Genomic DNA, 20,947 nt, shown 5'->3' with positions numbered 1-20,947 from the left:
TGCAGAAGTCTCTCTGCTACTATTGACATGACGAAGCTCTATTGCAATCAGCCGAGCCTCTCTTTCTCTCTCTCTCTCTCTCTATCCACCGCTATACAAAAGCATTGCTCGAACCCATCAAGCTTCTTCCATGGCTCTCAAGAGACGTCGAGATGCTAAATGAGGTCACGCTTAGAGACCTCCCCAACACGAGGAAGTGGTCGCCACTGTTGCTGACGAAACTCAACACGATGCTGAAGCACAAGCAGAAGTTAACCCCGAACCCATTCAAACCAAAGAACCAGCCATCCCATAACAAATCAAGGCTGCAGCTATAAACAGTAGTCACAATGGATGGCCAGGAGATAATCAGGTTAGTATCTAAGATATGGATCACGATTAGTTAGAACGAACTTAGACTTGTAAAAACACGTTAGTATTATCAAGTGCTTTTTAGAAAGGAACATAGAATTTGATGAAGAGGATAGATTCTATGCATCGCATTGACGACTGTGTTAAAATGTCTTATGGTTATGACTGCTTTTGGATTTGTGAATGATGAATTATGGCTCTTATGATTCCTGGCTTGCACAGCCAGACAAATTGTGAATTGTGGTGGTTTGGGGCATTGGGGTCCCCAACCCAATGCTCCCTTACACTCTCGGAGTGTGAGAAAAATCACCTGCAGGTGGGGGTCCTATGCTCCCGAGGGAGGTAGGTGTTTTTTATTTGATCACTCAAGCACCTGAGAGGGCAAAGGGCTGAGTGGTAAGTGCCCCTGCTATGTACGATGGCTCTTGAGGCTCAGGGAAGCTTACAGGGGATGTGAGCCAGTAAATTTCCCTACTGACTGCGGACGGAGTGCGATCACATATAGCCCAATCCCGAGGGATTGGAAGGTCCTATCCTAGGCTAGAAAATGTCTTTGTGTGGAAAGACAGTTTTGTACCACTCTGCAGAGTGATGGCTTTGGATGTTATTATGAAATAAAGTATCTGATTTTTCGAATTGTTTGTTATGTGCTAAAGGTTGAGTTTAATGAATCTATTCTAATGGAGTAATAAAAGGAAGTTGATTTTATATGTCCAAATAGTGTGGTAGTATGGTTTTCTAATTAGAAAACTAAGCAAACCCATCGAGGAAAGTGGGAGGCTTTAATCCTGAGGATTGGACGCCTATGGCTGGGTGGACCCAATAAGTCGAGTAACTTTTCAACATTAGATAGAGCTGATTAAATGGTGACCCTCCCAATACTGGTAGGATTAATTACCAAGTTTTACACCATTTTAGGGGAGCGGAGCTGAGATTTTACCTTATGGGTAGGGAGATTGAGTTACACTCTTCCCCATCTCTCACACAACCAAGTGCGGTGTTAACCTCATTCCTACCTTTGATTGATTACAAAGTGGTTTTTCTTAGGTGGGAGTTAGATTGTTGTTAGGGGTGACTTGTCCACGCTTCCCCTATGAAGTAGAACTGAGATTCCCATTTTCAACTAAGTCCAAGGTTTCCCATGGGGACACCTTGGACTTAGTCCAAGGTTTCCCATGCTCAACTAAGTCCCAAGTTTCCCATGGGGAGACGGGATGGTGATGTGCATGGATATGAATTTCAGTCGACTATTAGAGGACTCCTCCATGTTTGGTTGAGGACGCACCTCACAAGGAGAAGGAACTGAAGAGAGAGAAAGAGAGCAAGAAGAAGAGAAAGAAGACTAGAAGAGGAGGGAGAAAGTCAGATTAGAGGGGAGAAAGAAGGATGAAAGTGAAGAGTATGTTCTTGATAATGGTTGGTTGCCCTAAACTAGGACTCTTACACCTTATATACCCCAATAGCCAGTGTGACTAGGTGTCTAACCTCTAGTTTCTATGTATCCTACTCGTTACAATCCATCCCCACCCTCAAGGTTTTTTCCCTAAAAAATGAAGAGAAATAGGGAGAAGTGATGAGTGGGCTTAGGGAGTGGGGTGCAGAGTACTACTCTAATCCACATTACAATGAAAATAGATGGGTAAAGACTAGGACAACATGTTGTCCATGACAAGTTTGCTGAGATAAAATTGTCATAACTTTTGATAGGCTACTCCAAATGGGGCATGCCACATGTCAAAATGGATCTTATGACCAGTACTTTCAGTGAGGTAGGATGCACATTCCTAAGATTTGGGCAAGTACAAAACTATTCTAAAATATTGTGTAGTTTGTAGATAGGGGTGGTCAAATAGGGGCATAGCCAGCTAGTCTTCAGCCCGTTGGGCCTCTTGGAGGGTGAGGAAATTCATTGATAATGGTGACTTGTGCTAGGAGGCTTCTTTTGGGGGCAGACCTTGCCATCTGATCAGGTACTCCTTGATGGATCGAGATCTTAAGTGCTTATCTCATTGCTCAATGATTGCTTGAGGGATATATTGAATGATACCTTCTTCATTGTTTATGGAGGAAAGTTCTTTTGCATAGTCCACTAAGGTTCCAATGAAAGGTTTCAGTTGGTTGACATTAAACACATTGTGGATTTTGGTGGTAGGAGGAAGCTCTAATTGGTAGGCAAAGTCATCAACTCTCTTTAGGATCTACTAGGGGACATAGAAGTGGTAGGCCAACTTGTTACTGCTATTCTCTTTGAGAGTCGAGTAGCGGGACTTAGGCACTTTCAAGAGGACCAATTCCCCTTCTTGGAATTCCAAATGCCTTCTTTTCTCATCAGCATGGAGTTTCATGTGAGTTTGTGCCTTTTGAACATTCACTTTGCATTGCTGAAGCAGGGCCTACATGCGATCCAACTCGGTCCAACTCTGAGGGTTGATCTTATCACTGAATAATACTGTAGGGAGGGGGACCTTATACCCGTATATGCCTCAAAAGGGGAAACTCCATGCTAGCATGGGTGGATTTATTATAGGCAAACTCAGCCAAGTGGAGCCATGTATCCAAACTATGTTGTACATCATGGCAAAAGTGTGGCAAATATGTCTCAAGTGCCAATTGTTTACTCTTTTAGTTTGGCCATCAATCTAAGGGTAGTATGCAGTGGATGGAGCAAGCTTGGTATCCATAGATATGAAAATTGTCTGCCAAATTTTTCTCATAAACTTAGCTTTCTGATCATGTACTATGACTTGTGGTAAGGCATGCAACTTGAAGACATATTCCATAAATTGAGTGGCCACCGGCAGTGTATTGGGTCTTAGTGGGGATAAAGTGGGAAGATTTGATGAGGCAATCAACTACCACATATATATTGTTCCAACCTTTCTTGGTCATAGGGATACTAGTGATGAAGCCAATTGTGATATGAGTCCATTTCCCTTCAAGAATAGGGAGAGGTTGTAAGAGGCCAACGGGCCTGAGTGTGTTGTCCTTGTTCTGTTGGCATGGGACACATTTGGTCACAAACTCCTTGGCACCCCTCCATAATCCTTTCCAATGAAAGCTCTTGGAAATCTTGTTATATGTTTTGAAAACACCCAAATGACCAGTTGTGGGGAAAGAATGCATCTCTTCCATGATCTTCTATGTGAAGGGAGAAGTATGTGGGATGATGATCTCGCCATGGGACCAAATAAGGCCATGTTGCTTGAGCTGATATTTGGATTTTTTAGCCATGATCCCATGCTATAATTTCTAGAAGATATGGCTGAAGTTACCATCTAACAAGTAAGCTTCTTGAAGCTCTTCAATCCAATCACTATGCAACACTGAAATAGAGGATACTCTGCATGCCCACATCCAAGAGAGTGAATCAGCCACTATATTATCTTTGCCTTGAGTGTGAGAAATGTCAAATTCATAGTTTTGTAATGCGGTGATGTACTTTATGTGCCCACAATAACTAAGAACTTAGTATCGGTTGGTCAAATGACAGATCAAGGATTGTAGGTGAGATTCAATAAGTTTGGATGTTTCATTGAAGAGTTCCATAATGGGAGATCTGGCAGGGTGATTGCTCATGGTAGAAAGAAAGGGATATTGTTTGCTTTGGATGCAGGTACTCCAGTGATTCAAAACTCTATGTATGTTGAGGGAGGACATGGGCAAGATAAGGATGTGGAATGATGGCATAGAAGGATTGGTCATGTTAATTTGCAAAGATTGAAGCAAATGCAATCGAAATAGATAGTCCGTGGTCTACCGCATTTTGGATATGTGAATTTTTATCATGTATGTGAGGCTTGTCAATTTGGCAAGCAATCCAGATTCCCATTTCCAAAGAGGGGGAGAATAAGCAACTATCCTTTGGAAATAATACACTCAAATATTTGGGGCCCATGTCAGAATGTTTCCATGAGCGGAAAATGTAGATTCTATATCACTTTCATTGATGATTTTAGCATAATGACTTGGGTGTACTTTATGTAGCATAAAAGTGATGCATTTGAAAAGTTCTTGGAATTTAAATCTATGCTGAAAAGCAGTTTGGATGCTACATAAAATGTCTGAGGTCAGATAACAGTGGAGAGTAAATGACATATGATTTTTGTGACTTCTTGAGAGATCATGATATCAAAAGGCAATTGACATGCAGGTATACACCTCAGCAAAATGGTGTGGCTAAAAGGAAGAATCGGATTATTGCAGAGGTTGCAAGGGAAATGATGAACCAAATGAACATGCCATTGTCATATTGGGTAGAAGTAGTGCATACTACAGTTTGTATTATGAATAGAACACCTATAACCTTGACTCATAATATATCACCATATGAGAGAATGTATGGCAGGACACCCACTGTTGCATACCTTAGAGTCTTTGGATGTGTTTGTTATGTTCATGTTTCGGATGATTGAGAAAGAAGATGGAACCTAAGGCTGCAAAATGCATTTTCCTTGGATATCCTGATGAGAAGAAGGGATAAAAATGCTATGATCCAGTGAGTAAGGAAGCATACATAAGCAGGGATTTCAGATTCAGTGAATATGAATCATGGTACAAGCCCAAAATTGCAGTGGATGTTGATTCCTATGAAAGCAATGATGATGATGGCTATGGAAGGAAAATTTCAGAAAACAACAAGGTTGAAAATCAGCATGTGGAAGATGCTTCAGGACCTCAAGAGAATGTGGAAAGCAATGGAAGCTACAATCCATGGAGTGGTAGATTGAGAAATGCACAAAGGAGTGTAGAAGTTGCAAAAGGAAAGAGACCTATGGCTAAAAGTTCAGAAGATGAATCTATAGATGACGAGTATGGCATTCTGCATGTTAAAACACCTAGCACTAGAAGTGTAGGAAAGTATGTGCCACCACATGCTAGATCAGATGAGACACATGGTAGTGCACCTCAATTGAGAAGGTCAGAAAGGGTAAGGTATCCAGTTGATAGATTGACTTATAATGGGTTCATGAAGATGCATTATGCATATATGGTTTCTTATGTACAACATGTGGAGCCTACTTGCTTTGAAGAAGCAGTAGAGAGCAAAGAGTGGAGACAAGCAATGTGGATGAAGAGATGGATACACTAAGGAAAAACAAGACTTGGGATTTGGTGAAACCACCTCATGGCAAGAAATCCATTAGATGTAAATGGATTTATAAGGTCAAATGTAAGTCAGATGGTTCTCTTGAGAGGTATAAAGCAAGGCTGGTTGCAAAAGGATATGCACAAACTTATGGTTTGGACTATGAAGAAACATTCAGTCCAGTAGCTAAAATAATGACAGTGAGATCGGTAATTGCTATGGCTTCTATCTATGGTTGGAAGCTTTATCAAATGGATGTGAAAAATGAATTTTTGAATGGAAACTTAGAAGAGGAAGTGTACATGGATCAACTAGAGGGCTATGTGGATCCAAAATACCCACATTATGTATGCAAGTTGAAGAAGGCTTTATATGGACTGAAGCAAGCACCAAGAGCATGGTGTGATAGAATCAGAAAATTCTTATGCAGTATGGGATTTCAGCAGAGCAAAGCTAATTATTCACTTTATGTGAGGCATACAGAAGATGGTATGGTTGTTGTGGTCATCTATGTTGATGATCTCATTATTACAGGTACACTTGAGAAGGAGATTACTAAAGTCAAGCATGGGTTACATAAAGAGTTTGATATAAAGGACCTTGGTTTGTTGAGATACTTATTGGGTATTGAGGTTATTGTCACACCTCATGGTATATGGCTGATACAAAGGCAATATGCATTGGAGATGTTGGAAAAATATGGCATGACAAGATGCAAACCGGTTAATACACCATTGGATCAAAATGTTAAGTTGATGGATGATGGATCTTATGTTGAGGATGTTACTATGTTCAGAAAGATGGTTGGTAGTCTTATCTACTTGACCATTACAAGACCAGACTTGAGTTATGCTGTTGGTGGATTGATAAGTCAGTTTATGCAGAAACCATGCAAATCACATTTGGATGTAGTGAGAAGAGTTCTTAGATATGTGAAGAAGACAACTGGATTTGGCTTGTTTTATGAAAAAGGAATTAAGCCTACATTGTTTAGATACTCAAATGCAGACTGGGCAGGTAGCTCTATGGATAGAAGATCTACTAGTGGCTATGCATTCTCATTTGGATCAGCCATGGTAAGTTGGAGCAGTAAGAAGCAACCTACAGTTGCTCTATCAAGCACTAAAGCAGAGTATAGAGGCATTGCATTGGCAGCATGTGACCAGGCATGGCTAAGATTGATCTTATATGACATGGGCATAGAGGTTGATGGTGGAGTCATTATGTATTGTGACAATGTTAGCAGCATTATGTTGGCAAGAACCCAGTCTACCATGCAAGGACAAAACACATAGAAGTGCACTATCATTTCATTAGAGAAAAAGTCATTGATGGAGAGATTGACTTGGTCCATGTGAAAACAAATGACCAAGCTGCTGATATCTTTACCAAAGCATTAGGTAAAGATAATTTTGAGTTCTTCACGAGTGCACTTGGAGTCTTATGTGTGCAAGCTCATTCTAAGCTTGAGGGGAGTGTTGATAAATATGACATATCCTAAGTCATATCCTATGGTTGTATGTATCTAAAGTACAATCGTAGGTAAAGTGTCCTTAAGTTTGGGGTATCTATCTTTTGAGGATACCATTTTGTGGGTGTGAACTATTGGAGAAATAGAGAAGAATAATGGAGGAGAAGATGACATTGAGCTCCTGACCTCTCATCTGATTGACTTCACGAACTCCCTCCACTTCGGTTTTATTAGTGTGTGGGTTTCAAGGGTCTAGAAGGTGGCTTTGGTTACCTAATGGATAGGATATTTTGGGCTTGTGCAACCAAGAATTCTTTGAGTAGACTACGATCCCTCTTACCAATTGTTGGATTAGTACTTCACATAAGATATCCAGGGTTGATATTACAATAGATTCATAATTTCTTTCCAAAAAAATTATGGTGGCATTGTCACACATTGCAATTGACAATCACCATTGAAGATGTGTGGTTTTCAAGGGTCTAAAAGATGGCTTTGGGTGGCTAATGGATAGGAGGATTTGGGCTTGTGCAACCAATATTTATTTGAGTAGGCTACCATCCATCTTGCCAATTATTGGGTTACAAGATATGTTCATAGTATGGTTCTAAGTGTGCCGTATAGCAAGATCCCCTTGAAAAAAAACCAGAATGAGTGGTGCATCTAGGAACTCAAAGTGAATGCACTTCTCGATGATGTAGTCAATATTACATTGAACTAAGTACTTGAAGGGCCACTCTAAGAGAATTTTGGTCCCAAAATCCTCAAAATTTAGAAGAATATAGAAGAGAAAAGGATGCTCTTATATCTTTAGTTTGCATTTCACTAGTAAAGAATAGGGTTTGCCTCTATACGTCTTTGATTGAATATTAGTGGGAGTTGACCAAGTTGTGGGCCCAAATTATTGAAATCTGAATCTTCATCAATCAAAATCTCAATACCAATTTCCTTAGCTACAATCAACTTGACTCAAACGTGAGTACGAGGAATGAGAGACTCATCCTCATAGTCTAATCCTTGAGGGCAACAGGCCTGGACATTATAGGAGATCCATTTAAAATCAAATTATTGCTGCTCATATCAAGTCTATTTCATTGTTTCAAGCTACTCATATCAAGTCTATTTTACTATCATGATAACACTAATAGGAATGCCATACTCTTCATGGGGGTTTCATATAAGTAGTGCCATGGAAAATACTACTTTATTATGACTCTAATGGAGGGAACCCTAAACTCAAAATGTTATGTACAAAAACTAAGATGTAAATAGAGAAGCTCATTCTTATGTGAAAATTTTTTGAGAACTCTCTTCTTTTGGTTCTATCATATCCACTTTTGCATCTTATTTTGTGTGTGTGTGTGTGTGTGTGTGTGTGTGTGTGTGTGTGTGTGTGTGTGTGTGTGTGTGTGTGTGTGTGTGTGTGTGTGTGTGTGTGTGTGTGTGTGTGTGTGTGTGTGTGTGTGTGTGTGTGTGTAAGTGTATGTAAGAGAAAGTGAGAGACCATTGGGAGAATCTATTCTCCACCCCTTTTTTCTTCTTCTTCTTTCTCTCTTCATCTTTCATGAATTGGATTTGGAGTGATGGAGTAGTAGATAGAAAATAAGAAATACTATTTGGATCATGGAGCCATTTCTCGAGGGGTCACTCATGAATATATGTATATATAACATGAGTTCAAAATAAGGGATTTTTAAAACACCATTTTTATACATTTTTTACATACATAAGGGTGTCATATAAAGGGATTACTTACAGATTGAATAGAAAAGGGTTGTGTTTTATTCAAGAAAAAATCACAAATTAGGATATTTATAAATAGGCCATGAACGCACGTTATATAGAGAACATATATATAGTGAACCCCCGTGAGCCATTTCTAAGCCTATTAAGCATGGACTACGAATAGGTAAGTAGGTGAGCTCATAATACCTCAAGTCTAGTCTTGCATTGAGTGGAAAACATAGAAAGACAATGTGCTTTGTTGGAAGGTATAATCCAATAGATATTTGTTGATTATGGAATAGAAGCAAGGAGAGACATAGAGCACTTGTAAAAGAATGACCAAGGTTTCATCGCCTTCATTATCGACATCACCCTCTTCATCACCAATTTGCATTATAGAGGTACAAGGACTATCTCAATAGCTTTTTCTTGCATATTTTTTGCTATTTATTAAGGTCTAAGAATTTGCATGAAAGGATTATGGTTTTGAGTTGCATTGTTACAATTACAGCCTGCATATGCTTTGCATATTATATGTCATAACTAGGTGTTCATTAAGAAGCGGCATGCTCACTATCTCAGGCGGTTGGTGAAAGGTGAGAAGAAGGATAAAGCAAGAGAGCACAGAGGTGAGAGCTATGGCAAATGGAGTAAGAGCAAGAAAGAGAGAACCTCCAAATGTGGGAACTCTAACAGTCACAATGTGTAACTGGCCTTCCCTTTATTCAAATTTCACTAAAAGAATAAAGCATGAAGTGACAGTGATGGGCGCCCATCACCTACAGTGTCTAGGTGTGGGAATTGTTGGTATAGTAATACACGGGTGGCTAGGGGGAGGTACCTTTACCCCTAATAACCTCCCACTTAAAGGAAAATTTGCCTCAGCGAGGAGTGAGAAAAAAAAAAGAAAAAAGATAGTACAACATGTACATAGATACAAAAGGATGAGGAAATACCTTTTCAAGATCTCGACCCTCTGGTCATTTTTCTGTGGACAATCAACCTATGATACCTTCACATGAGAAGGCAATGGATAGTCGATAGGCTTTATATCCTGCATACAGAAGTGCTCAAGGACTTTATAAATGTACTCTCTCTTTGATAGATAGAGTAGTCCTTGATGCCTATCACATATAATATGCATACCAAGAATATGAGAGGCATGTCCCAGATCTTTCATCTCAAAGATATTATTGAGCTAAGCCTTAAGGGCATCTAGCTCATTGTGAGCTTTCCCTACCAAAACCATGTCATCCACATAGAGTACCAAAGTCAATAAAGATCCATCACATGCTTTCTTCATGTACAAGCATGGATCCATAGCACTATGGCTGTAGCCATGTGACTACATAAATGCATTGAACTTATGATACCATTCCCTAGGTTTCTGATTCAAGCCATAAAGACTTTTCCTCAATCTGCACACTAGGTGTTCCCTACCAGGCTCTGCAAAGCCCTTAGGCTACTCCATGTAAATCTCAACATGCAAGTCCCCATATAAGAAAGCTAGCTTGACATCCAACTGATACAAGTCCAAGTCAAGCTGTGTAGTCAAAGCCAAGACTAAGCATATACTGGTCATCTTAACCATAGGAGAGAAGACCTCATCAAAGTCAACACCATGCTCCTGCTTAAAACCCTTTGCTACCAATCTAGCCTTGTATGCCGGCCTAGGGTGTCTAGGGGTACTTTTCAACTTGTACACCCACTTGCAAGGCAAAGCCCTCTTACCACTAGGCAAGGACACCAAATCCCACATACAATTCTTATGCAATGAGTCAATCTCAAACTACATATCCATCTCGTAGGAGTGATTGTCACCCCTATGCATAGCCTCATCATAGGTGAGAGGCTCTCTTGCATCTGTAAAACCAATACATGATTTATGGAGGGCTCATCAGGAGGTCATCTATCTCTAGTAAAATGCCTCAATGTTGCAGGTTGTGATGCCTATCCAATATCATGTCTAGCATCTTGTATAACATCTATCTAACATCCTGTCTAGCATTCTGGCCATGAGGATCAGCTAGTGCAGTTGTCTAGCTAGCTATGCGAGATCAGGGGGACTCCTCTTGAAAGATAACCCTACGTATCTCAAAAACTTTCTTAGGCTGCATATGAATTTTGTCCTCATGGAACACAACATCATGGCTGTGGATCACTTTTCCTGCGTGCGGATTCCCAAAGACAATATCCCATCTCACCTGCATTTCCATAGCCAAGGAAAATGCATTTCACACTTTTAGAATCTAGCTTATTGCATTTATCCTTAGGCACATGGAAAAAGTCCTCACATCCAAAGACGCACAAATGAGCATATGAGGGAGGCTTTCGTGTCCATATCTCCTCTGCAACCTAGAAGTTAATACCACTGCAGAGTGACCTGTTAATGAGATGCATGGCAGTAGAGACTGCCTTAGCCCAAAAATGCAGTGGTAAGCCTGTTTGGCTAAGCATACTGTGGACCCACTATTGGATAGTCCTATTCATACATTGAGCCATACCATTCTAGGGAGGGATGTAAGGGGCAGTCAACTGATGCTTAATACCCCACTCGTCAAAACTACTCAAAAGCACGTGAGACATACTCACCCTTGTTATCAATCCTTAGGCATTTTAGCCTATACCCAGACTGATTCTCTGCTAAAGCAATCCAAAGTTAAAAGATGGTCAAGACATCAGATTTCTAATTTATGGGATAAGCCCAAACCTAACGTGAATAATCGTCAATAAATGTGACAAAGTACTTCGCACCCCCTAATGACTGACACAGCATGGGTCCACATACATCTCAAATGTTCTTTTCTTGTTGGGGACCGGCATCCAAGGCATGAAGTCCCAGGTTTAGGTTAGGTATGTCTGAGGGAGGTCTGAGTAGTCGTTGCCTCCTGTAAAGACATTACCAGGCATCGAAAGACCTGTTTTTCAGAAAGTAGTCCTAGTGACCCTGTTTTGCTAGCCTGCTAGGCAGCCATTCTAGGAGTTCTTGTTAGTTGTGAGGCAGTTAGAGAAGCCTGTCGAAGGGAAAAATGATGATGATAGAGAGGGAAAAAAAATCCTGAATATCTCAAAGACAATAAATATATACAAAGGTGTGTAAAAAGGGGTTCTAACCCCTATAAAAATAGAAAAGGAAAGAAAGGAAAATTTATAAGCAGTTGCTCATCGCCTTGCAAAGGCCTGGTAGGTTCATGGGGACGAGTCTGACCCGGGGCCGATGCCTTGTCTTTCTAGGGGTGGCGTCTCGCTGGAAAAGAAGAAAGGAAGGAAGGTTGGAGTGAAAATAAAAGTGAGCATTAGAAAAGGATTAAGTGTCGCCTCGCGAGGGCTTGGTAGGTTCTTGGGTACCGAGATAGGACCCGAGGCCGATGCCCGATTCTCCTTGGGTCACTAAGCTCAGCTCCCTCCTTTTTACATGCCCGAGTATAGAAACATAAAAACCTAAAAGAAGAAATGTGCTAAAAGAAAATACTTCTTGATCAGGCTATAGGACTCCTCACCTAGTAGGAGCTTTTGGGGTGTGTTGTCCTTAGTTAGGTAGGTAGTTCAGACCATCACTTAGGGTGACTTCTTTGATAGTTCTTTTTAGTTTGGCCATGTTGGAGCAGTCGGTTAGTGACTAGCTTCAGGCCTTCTATCAGATTATGCTAGGCCTACTCCTTGTGAATTTCATGCCTTGGTTTTGTCAGGGGGTAGGGTGAGCATTGTGCTGTGTTTTAGTATGTATCTATTTTGTATCAGCTTGATGCTTTCTTTGGTTGTTTTGTGCAGATCTGTTGTGGGATTCGACGGGCTGAGTTGCCCTATCCCGTGGTCGTCAATGAGAGCAAAGTTTTGAGCCCGGAATGTGCCTAAAATTTGCCAAAAAATCCAGAATTTAGGGGAAAAATCTTCAACATCGAAGGCGGCGGCGGCTACAACTAGGACGATTTTAAGCACCAAGTAAAGGACGACTTTCAAAAGATGCCCAAGCGACACTTGCAAATTTTTCATAATTTTTTTGACTGCCATGCAGAATGCCAGGCGCTGCCAGTCAGTGCGGGATGCCAAGACAAACGCGTAGGATTTTTCAGAGGTCAAATCAGAGCCCGTGAATCGGAGCCCGGACGCGGAAGAGGCCAAAAATTGGCCAAATTTAAAAAGGTGGACATTGAGAGATTAAAGGGGGGTGCCATTTGGAACCCCCCCCCTTCAATTGTTTTCATGTGGTGTGTGGATATGGCGACGCTGATCAGAAAACATCGCAAAAATCGGACCCCCCCCCCCCCAAATCGATTTTGGGACTGCAAGTAAGCCATGAAACAAACAATGCCCGGCAAATGCCCCTTCTTCCCTGATCATATCACCGGTCTTCGCGTGAGATATGGCTGGCTGAATGAAGAGATCAGAATCTAGTCTTTCTCTCTCCTCCCTCTCTCTCCTCTCTATGGGCTGTTCATGTGCACTATCTTGAAGGAGGAATTGGGAAGGAGATTGAAGAAAACGGTGATGGAGATTGATGGAGATGCTGAAGATTGATGTGCAGCATTGGATTGAGAGCAATGGAGGCTCCGCCCGCTGGTCACGCAGTCATTTAATGCATCTCGAGTTTCATAAAAACACGGTATGACCATTTTTATGAAGAAAATGAAGGCTTTTTGGTATTTTATGATGGTAATGATGTTCTTATTGGATGAAAATTTTTTTGAGTGCTGGTTGCATCATGATTAATTGTTGTTTATCAGAAAATCTTGATTTTTCAATGATTTACATGCGCTATTTAATTCTTAAAACCCGAAATGCAATTTTTAAGCGGTAAAATGATAGTTTTGTCGTTTCGGGTGGGTAAAATGTGTTCCTATGGGGGGAAAATGGAAACTAAATTGAATGTTAGTATGCTGAAGTGATTAGAACAAGAAAAATCAAAAAATAACATATTTTATTTCCAAATAAATCAAGAAAATGAAAAAAATAAGAGAAAAAATAGAAATACGTTTCACAAAAATAAGAAAAAATATAATGATTATTTGTGGATATATGGTAGTGTCAAAGCATGAGGTTTAGCCTCAGTTTGCCCTATCTCCTTGTCAAAGTTGGTGATTTATTGCTTTTCATACATCAAAACATGACAAAATGAACCTCTACACCTATGCAACGAAAGCAATACCTAAACATAGGGGGGTGAGGTGTTTGAATGGTGCATGCTGATTGTTGTTGATTTTCTGATGCATATCATGACATAGAGTTTGTTGTATTTTAATTAAGAGGATAGTAGCACGAGAGTTGTCTCGGTGCTATCCTTATATTGCCGCAACAAGTTAGTGAATGAGTATTGGAAAGCCTGGTTGTGTACCACACGTTTCTGATTGAAAATTATGTTTGAGCACTCTAGGATCATCCACTTTTTCATGTGCATGTCAACCATGGTATCAAAATACAAAGGATTGGATGCATAGCACCTATTTTCGATTATGATGACCCACGCTTGAGTGTGAAAAGGCAACCTAAGCCGTAGGATAGACGTTCGTTTCTTGGGGAATTATTTGGTAAGGACACATGGTATCTCCTAGAGTATGTTCAAAATGAAAGAGTGGAGTTTGTTCGTTTGTTCTATATGTTGAGCAGCGCATCAAGGGGCTAATCCCTGCAATGTAGGAGAGCTGCAGTGGGGCCGCAGTGATTCCACCGAGAGGTTGCTTCCCATGTATGTGATTATCGTGGCATTCATTGCCAATGTGTATGGGTTCTCCCTCTGTGGAGTTTATAGAAAGGGAAACGTTGGACTACAAAACTATAAACACATAGATTAGGCTTTAGGACAGTTCGTCCTTTAGCAGCAGATAGACGCTCCTAGCCCGCGAGGTTGTGTGGGTGTGGTTGTATGTTATGAGCATGAGGTCCGGCTAGTGCCATAACTAGTGCCGGCCCATTTGAGGCCCCCTCATGGACTGAGCATTAATGGTGGACTGTTTTGCTGTCTCGAATCAAATTTTAAAAAACTCGCAAAGATGGAAAAAATCGGTATTTCTATTTTACAAAGGAAAACTTCTTGTTTTTGACATTTGATTGAGTCAATGTTGTTCTTATGGAGTGAAAATTGGTAAAAATGTTGTTCATTATTTGTTCTATGTCTTCATGATGAAAAAATCAGAAAACGTAAAGTTAAAATGCTGGAAATAATTTTTAGAAACCCTTAAAACACGGTTTTTATGAGGAAAATGGAGTTTTTGGTATTTTCGGGTGGGATAAACCAATACACATGGGATAAAATGCTGATAAAATCTATATTTTTGTTGTTCTAAGAATCAAGAGCCACAGATCTGAAAATATATCATTTTTTAATTGGAAAAATAGAGGAAAATATAGAAAAATAAGAGGAAAAATAGGAATATGGCTTAGAAAAATACCAAAAAAATATAGTAAATGGTTGTGGATGTATGGTGGGACAGAACATGAGGTTTGGCCTCAGTTTTTCCTTTCTTTTTGTTATAGTGTGTGATTTATTGCTCTTTATACACCAAATCATGACAAAACAACCTATATACACCTATGCAACAAAGCAAAACTTAAATGGTGAGGGGGAGTAGGATTTTGTGCAACAGTTTGAGGGCTGAAATAATATAAATTCTGATTGGTTTTTTTTAATGCATAGCATTTAGGAAACGGATTATTTGGAAATAAGGGATCTAGTAGCACAAGGTTTGCCTTGGTGCTAGATTCTTGCAACGAAACACATATGCGTATTAGTTGAAATTCATGGAAAGATTGTTTGCGTACTAGCACATAGGCTGATTTCAAAACATAACTATTTGTGCACGATGAGACATCCACTATTGCATTAATCATACATGTGGTATCAACTCCTAGAAATGCATAGCAATTGTTTGAATTATACTTGTTCCACACTTGAGAGGGTGAGACTCCCCTTGTCGTAGGTTAGTTGTTCGTTTCTTGGGGAAACTTATTGGTAAGAAATATGGTATCTCCTGGATCTCGATGACAAAGAGAGGAGTCTTGTGCGAATGTGTTTATATGTGAAAGCAGCTCATCTAGGGGCCAATCCCCAAGATGTAGGAGAGCTACAGTGGGGCCACGGCAATTAGCCGATGGGATGCCTCCTATGTCTATGATACGTGGCACTTATTGCCAATATGTGTGGGATATCCCTTTGAGGGGTTTTGGGAAAGGTGCCATTGGACTTTTATCCAGCTACAAATGCAATATTAGATGTATCTAGTGTGCATTTTGTTATTATAGATGCTTCTGGACCGCGAGACCGGGTGGTGTTGGAGGTGTTTGTTGTATGCATGAGGTCAGGCTAGTGCCATAGCTAGTGCCATCCCATTTTTTGGTCCCATTAACCAAGTTATTGAAGATATATTGAGAGCATATTTCAACAAACAACATAAGAGGTGGATTGAATATTTACACTTGTTCAATACACCTACATTGTCTTCTATCATCAAAGCATTGAAATGACCCTATTTCAAGCACTCTCTAACAAGGTTTCTTATCTCCTTTGAACTTTTCAAATCCCGTAATCAAGGGGAAAGCATCCAAGAGAATATGAGATGCAAAAATGCAAAGATAATCTATCATGACACTAAATCCTCCCAAGATTTGCAAAAAACCTATATGCCATGGTAGTAGGATGTATTAGTAGATATATGGAAAACTCTAGTAAGAAGCATTGGGAGGTAGCAAAGAGAATCATGATATACTTGAACAACACTAGATCGATGTGAATATTCTTTGGAAGAAGTGATGCATCTATTCTTGGATATGTAGATTGCAAATTTGTTACCATATTTTGGTATATGCGTAAACACACTTAGGACTATTGTGGCACTTTTTTCCTCTTTAGGAGTTTTCCCCTTGTGATGTGTGCGTCCGAGCCAATTCCTCATTGGCATCTTCTTAGTAGTCTATCAAGAGATATCCTAGACAACGCCATTTGGGATTCTGTGGAATACCTTAAATTTTCCTATCTAGGCCTACTTGAATCTACCTCGCAATGGAAGTTTCAATCATTTCCAAGAGGATCGATCTGAGTTCTAGGTTCCTATTAGTTGTCAAGTCACCTATCGGTCAACTATCATTAATATTTTTAGTTTCCACTTCTCACAAGATTACTCGAACTAAAGCAGACTTGCACTACACTTGGTTCAAAGAGAATGGGAGATGAAGGAGTGTGTAGCACATTGACCCTTCTACCCATGAGGCAAAGTCCCATTTTGGCCCCCTAAAACGATTCAAGTTGGATTTTTTCTAATATCTAGTGGCCATTCATTTGCCTATTCACTAATGTAATTTTTCTTTTAAGAAAGACTCTCAATTAACTGAGACCATCCAACTGTAGGTCTAGACCGATTGGGGATCCATCCATCCCCTTCCCCCTTGATAGAGTATTTGTAATTATCTAATTGCCTACTACCACTTTAGGTTTGACATAAAAAATAACTTCTATAATTACCTCTTGATACAGATTTTCTACACGTCTTTATTTCATGACACAAAAATAGTATAAATTAATTTTTTCTCAATAGTTTCTTTAAAATATATATATTTTTACAATGTTTCCTATCCCGTTTGGACATATTGATACTCATACTATCTCTTTGCACATTGTGCAACTCTTGCTTGATTTGCATTTTCCTGGCTTGCGTATTTGTGCTATACCTTTTTGACAAAGTATCCCATGCCTCCTTTGGCGTACTTGCATCCTGAATATGCACAATCATAGAGTCTAAAATACTGATAGACAGCCAGTACATAACTTTTTTGGCTCTCTCGTGCTATGCTTTAAATGCCTGCATTTGCTATTGATTAGGAACATCAGGAAGAACTGGTTCTTCTTCATTTCCTACAACGAATTCCCAATATCCTTTTCCTATAAGGAAATTCATCATTCTAAACTTCCATGCTTGGAAGTTGTTCTTGTCAAGCTTTTCAGTGACAATCTGTGAAAGAGAATCAAACGCCATTACAGAACACTATAAAAAATTATGTCACTGCAAAAAGCACAGCTTCAGCCTCATAAGGGCAAATCTGCAAAACTGAAGAAAGTGGTATTTGACCACACAGTCACTTCCTAGTGACGATTTTGCATCAACAGGAAACAAGGATGGTTCTATAACCCCCAATGTCTCTGCACATAGGCATACGATGCAATTTCTACGGTAACTTTTCACCGACCTGTAGAACAGTGGTCGCACAGCAAAAAACAGGGCCTTTTCTTGAGTGCATATGGAAAACTTCCGCCTCCAAAATAGGCCCCGAAATGGCCTCGAATCAAAAAAACACGGCAACCAAGGGCTAAAGCCCTTACCTGCAACATATACTGCCCTCTAGCTATACCGCAAAGGGCGTCTCAATCTGAGACAATGCACTCTTGTACTTTCCGACTGTGCTACCTGTAGAGACTTGCTCCCAAACTCGAAAAATGAAAGCAACACCGATCCTCTTACCAGAACACCACGAACTTGGCTTGCTTTCTTGAGCTCCTTACCACAAACCAGGCTCTGATACCATGTCAAGATTGTGGGAGAGAAGGAATGAGTCTCACTTGTAGCTTTCTCACTTACACAATGGGGGAATACACACACAGGTGGAGGCTGAAAACAAGTTTCCTCTTCTTAGTTGTGTAAGCCAAAAAGAACTCTAGTACAGAGAAATAGAAGAACCCTATATATGGGTCTCAAACCAAACTCAACTAACTAAGGTGGCATACTAACTGAGCCACGAACTAGAGTAGATAAGGATAGCTGTCATCTAGCTATTATTCATGGGCGGTGTACCAACCGCATCTGCGGCTAACAAGTCGGTGACATAAATGCACAACGGTCACCCTGGCATATCACGAATGGAACTCGATATCTCAACAAGCGAGAGGTTGGCCATCCTGTTGATTTGTTGCCTAACACAAAACCCATCAACAAACTTCCCTATCACTTGTCCAATTTTGAAAGGGGAGAGGTGGAGCGACAAGTCAAAGAATTGTTGCAAATGGATTTAATTCAACAAAGTCAATCACCGTTTGCCTCTCCCATGCTCTTAGTCAAAAAGAATGATGGATCATTTCGCATGTTTATTGATTATCGGTATTTGAACAAGTCAACGGTCAAGAATAGGTATCCTATTCCCTGAATTGATGATCTTTTGGATGAACTTAAAGATGCCAAGGTCTTCACCAAAGTAGATCTTCGATTAGGTTATCATGAAATTCGAATGAAGGAAGGAGATGAGTTCAAAATAGCCTTTAGGACTGAAAGAGGTTTATACCACTTCTTGGTTGTGCCATTTGGGCTTTCCAATGCACCCACTACTTTTCAAGCCCTCATGAATAAAATATTGCATCCCTTCTTGTTTAAAATAGTCCTTGTTTTCTTTGATGATATTCTAATCTATAGCGAATCCAAGGATGAGCATTTGAAGCATATGGGAGAGGTCTTCGACACATTATGAAGACACACACTCTTTGCTAAGATGACGAAGTGTTCTTTCATGGAAGATGAAGTTGAATACTTAGGTCATATTGTGGGAGAACAAGGGATTAGAGTGGACCCCAATAAGGTAAAATGTGTTAAAGAATGCCCTACTTCTACAAATGCAACCTCTTTGAGAGGATTCATTGGGTTATCATCCTTCTATAGAAGGTTCATCAAGAATTATGCTCATGTGACAGCTCCATTGACAGATAGACTCAAAAAGGAGGCTTTCTTTTGGGACTCCATCGTCGATCAAAGTTTTAATGAGCTGAAATCTCTTCTAATTTCAGCACCCATCCTTGTTTGCCCGGATTTCTCTAAGGAGTTTATCATATGTGCGAATGCTAGTGAAAGAGAAATTGGGGCTATTTTATGTCAAGATCATGGATTCATAGCTTATGAGAGCCAAAAATTTGATGACAAGGAGCGTCAACTACATGTTTATGAGCAAGAGATGTTAGCAATATTGCATGATATCAAAAAGTGGCATCATTATATCTATGGCAGCCATTTCAAGGTCAAAAGAGATCATCGTGTGCTGAAATACTTTCTTTCATAACCAAATTTATCTCCCAAGCAACGAAGATGGTTAGCTACTCTTCAAGGATATGACTTTGAAATATCTTATATGGCTATTAAAGACAATGTGGTGGTAGATGCCTTATCAAGAATGTGGGCATGTTCCATTTCTACCATTTCAACCGTGCGTAAGGATTGGATCTATTACATTGAAGAGGAGTATTTGTTTGATGATCAAGCATCAAAGATGATGAAAGAATTTTAGCAAGGCAAAGGAGAAGAGTATCCAAGTTTCAAATGGCACAAGGTCTTTTATGGTATCATGGTAGAGTATTCTTGACACCAAAATCTTCTTTCAAAGACTGTATCTTGCATGAGATGCACTCTTCACCTTTAGCGGGACACCATGCGTTGTTCAAAACATTTGACAATATCCATAAGAGTTTCTATTGGAAGGGCAGTTGGAAGGATATTAAGGATTATGTTATGCAATGTCTTTCGTGTCAACAAAATAAAGATTCCTCTCTTCTACCCCGTGGTTTACTTCAGTCACTTCCTATTCCTCAAGGTAAGTGGACTGGTATTACAATGGATTTTATTGTGGGATTACCTACAACAAAGCATGGGTGGAATACATATGTGGTGGTGGACCGATTGACTAAATCAGCTCATTTTATCCCTACCAAGGCTCAATTAACAACAAAGCAAGTGGCTGAACACTTCATGGAATGTATTTTTAAGCTTCATAGTATGCCATTGAAGATAGTATCCGATCGTGATACTAAGTTCATGGGAAGTTTTTGGAGGAGTTTATTCACTTCTATGGGAACAATTTTGACTCCTAACATGGCATATCATCCCCAAACCGATGGCCAAATGGAGCATGTCCATAAATGGTTGGAAGTCTATCTTCGTTATTTTACATGCAAATCTAACCCTAGAAATTGTAGCCGAATGGCCAAGCACAATGCTGACACTCATATCAGCATATTTGACATGCTTAGAGCCATAGACTAACTAGCATACCCCAATTTGATCGTGTGCTAATCATAAAAAGGTCCATCTTAAATTCCTAGAGTCTGAAATTTCTCACATGTTTGCCAAATTCCCTAGACGAAAGTCACTCTCTAGTGTGGCAAACAAACCATCAATATCATTGGGGTGTTTGGAGTTGAGACATTCAACGGAGAGGACACACCTATCCCATTACACATCATGACTCGAGCACAGACAAAATAAGTCATCATATCATTGCCAGGGCCCAGCAACTTAGATGTAGCCTCAATCAAAAAGAAAAGTTGTAGGCGAAGGAGAAAGAAAGTTGATGCA

Source organism: Lygodium microphyllum, chromosome 8, assembly GCF_053477565.2.
Source record: "Lygodium microphyllum isolate KBCC chromosome 8, Lygodium_microphyllum_v1.1.10, whole genome shotgun sequence".
Lineage (NCBI taxonomy): Eukaryota > Viridiplantae > Streptophyta > Polypodiopsida > Schizaeales > Lygodiaceae > Lygodium > Lygodium microphyllum.
Note: the sequence above shows the minus strand (reverse complement) of the source record.